Consider the following 3,326-nt stretch of genomic DNA (forward strand, 5'->3'; position numbering starts at 1 on the left):
TCCCGCAGACGTAACAGACGTCTGTCCTGGATTTTTCAGTCGGGCACATCGCCGCAATATGTCCTCGAGCGAGGCATCGATGGCATCTGAGGGGGGGCTGTCTAATCTCGCGCACCCTCACCGTCGAAATCCCTATCTGTAATTTGCCCTTATCCAGGGCCGCACGCGTGATAGGCACAGGCGCGGAGACGATGGCCTCGCCTAGTCTACCCCTGCCAATTCTTATGTCCCCTATCTTGATCAGGTTGGGGTCCGTTCCGGATTTTATTTCCAGAAGCGCGTTCCTGATGATGGTCCTGTTTGCCCACCCATCCAGGCCCACCAGTTTTATGGTGCTCGTGCGCACGGGGCGAGTAATTTTCGCTCCCGGGACAGCATTCCTAATGGCCTCCGCCATTCGGTCAGCCTTCTCATTCGCACCTTTGCCTCGTATCTTCCAGATGAAGGCGTCTGTGAGGCCTCTCTTACAGGGCAGATTGGTGATCCCCAGGTCCTTCAAGTTGACCGCGTTTACCGCCCGGCCAAGCGCATCCCTGTATGACATCTCCTCGGTGCAGGACAGGGAAACAGCCGCAACTTCTCTTTCTCTCTGCCTTCTCCTTTTCCTACGTTGCGCGCCACTCTCCTTTTTCTTTCCCTTCTTGGGGGCCACTTGTCCCCGCAAGGGTTGAGGGTCATTGCCTTCCTTTCTTAGTACAGCTCGGGGGGGTGGTGGGTTCGCCTCCCTCCTCTGGGCCCGTCTCTCCTTTCGGCCAAGTACCTGCACAAAGTCGCCCTGCGGGGTTAGTGTCCTAGCTACACTTACCTGATTCGCAGGAGGACGCGTGGATACAGCACGGACTGTAGGGCCTTTATGTGTCCCGCCAGCTCCATTGGCTGATCCACTCGCTGTCTGCTGCCGTTGCTGTTGCTGCTGCTGCTGTTGCCGCTGCTGCTGCTCTCGCTGCTGCTGCTGTTGTTGTTGCGGATGCTGTCGCAGCTGTTGCTGCTGTTGTTGCGGCTGCTGCGGGTGTTGCTGATTACAGCGAAACGCCTCCGTCATCAGCTTGATCGACTCAATCAGCTGCTGAACCTCCGGAGTCGTTGATTCGCTCCTCGTAGCAACTGGTCTTGGTTCCTTCGCCCTCTCCTTCTTAAGGAGGGCAAGTTCCTCTGCCATCTCCTTGTTCCGCAGTCCCATGACCCTCAGTTCAGCCTTCAGCTGCACCATTGCCTCCTGTACTGACGGAGAGTCCCCATCTCCTGACTTAAATCTGTCCTGTAGTGTTTGGTGGATCTTCACTACGTAGCTATTGGAGTTCTTCATCTTCCCCGAGACAGATCCCTTGATATTGCCGCACTTCCTCCTCTCGGCGTCACTTATCTGGATATGCCTCGTTGCTATCTCCAATAGCCTGCATGTTTCCACCTGAGGTAGTTGGGCCACTGTCGGGAATTCAGAACTCCACCCAACCACGTCAGCTCCTGTCTCCTCTTCTTCAGAGGAGTAGGTTATAGGCTTCGTCCGCTTACTCCTCCCAAAGCAAATAGGAGACCTCTGTCCGGAAAGCCGCACCCTGTATTTGGCCCTGGCAACCTTTTGCCATTCCTCCAAATTTTCCTCCTCAGGCCTTGAACTTCCTGGCATGTTAGATACACCACAGGCCAGGTCGCCTACCTGTGATGCCCTTCCTGACGCAGAAACCAGAGCTGGGGCCAGGTTGCCTACCCCGAGCTCCTGGCAGTCGTTGGATGACGACGGAGGGTGGCCTGCCATATCACCACCTAGCACCGCCGTGGCATGGGTATCCCTCCCACGCCCGCTGATTACTCTACCTGAAGAACTCATCATGTTATTGATTAATGGTTGGGAGCCAGGCTCCCCATTGGAAAGGAAAGGAAAAGAAGAATGCTAGAGAGAGAGAGAGAAAGAGTAGGAAAGATATGATAGGACAGCAAAAAGAGAGGAATAGCCATACAAGAGCATTTACACATCATACATACCATCCCTTTTAGTCGCCTCTTACGACAAGCAGGGAATACTGTGGGAGTATTCTACTGCCCCCTACTTACAGGGGGGGTTCCCCCTACCCACAGGGGAAACCCTGACGCAACCCTGACGCAACCCTGACGCAACCCTGACGCAACCCTGACGCAACCCTGACGCAACCCTGACGCAACCCTGACGCAACCCTGACGCAACCCTGACGCAACCCTGACGCAACCCTGACGCAACCCTGACGCAACCCTGACGCAACACTGACGCAACCCTGACGCAACCCTGACGCAACCCTGACGCAACCCTGACGCAACCCTGACGCAACCCTTTTTTTTTTTTTTTTTTTTTTTGTTTCGTCAGGAGGAAAAACCTTCATAGGCCCCCCGAGCCCGATACTCAGGGGAGTGTCGGATTCGATCCGCCTGGGATTGCTCCCAGGGACGGATCGCCTACCGACTAAAAAACCTCCCGATTCCTATTACTACCATGCAGAGGAGAGAGGGGGAGTGGGCGGAATTACGCGTGTGCGTATTACAAATTCACCCAGTACCCCTCCTCGGTGAGCCAGGCCGGCATTCGCCTTGCTCGCATCCATTCACTCATCCACACTCATCCTACTACGGCGCACTCAACAGGGACCGACGAGTCCCTGGAGACGCAATTACTCCCTAACTATATACATATTGGCCTGATCCTCACCCCATGGTGCTCTGATCAGGCCCATTCATATCCTTACGTCTATGTCGGGGCGACGCTTCAGTCAGGCGCCGCCTGAGCCACTCGGAGCCTTGCCCGAGGTGGTCGCAATGGAGCTACTCTCCTATGCGGCCTATCGTTCGCACTCCCGTCATCACGCACTTCCGCACGCTCACATACACGCCCTTTTCGCGCCCGTTCTCTGCGCCTTTCAGCGTCCTCTTTGGCACGCATAACCCGTCCAGCGAAGGTTCGAAAGGCAGCCCATCCATCCGGGACCGTCAGAGAGGCCCTGACAATCGCGGGAAGGGATAGCTGCCCTCCCCCCATCGCATTCACCAACTCACTCCTGTCATCCGTCCACGCTGGGCAGTCGACCAGGGTGTGCTCCGCCGTATCTTCACTCTCTCCGCAGTGGAAGCACTGCGGGGTGGGGATCTTCCTAATATTAAAAAGATACGCTGCGAAACAGCCATGGCCGGTCATCAGCTGCGTGGTATGAAATGTCGTTCTTATACAGAACGGCCTTTCAATCCACTCAGCCAACCATTCGGCAACAGCCGTCCGCACGCGTTCTCCCGTTGTCGCCGGGGACTCAAGAAGCTCAATCTCCTCAGCCCTCCATGCCTCTACTGCCCTCCTTCTGGCAAGA

Source organism: Vespa crabro, unplaced genomic scaffold (genome assembly GCF_910589235.1).
Source record: "Vespa crabro unplaced genomic scaffold, iyVesCrab1.2, whole genome shotgun sequence".
NCBI classification, from domain to species: Eukaryota; Metazoa; Arthropoda; class Insecta; order Hymenoptera; family Vespidae; genus Vespa; species Vespa crabro.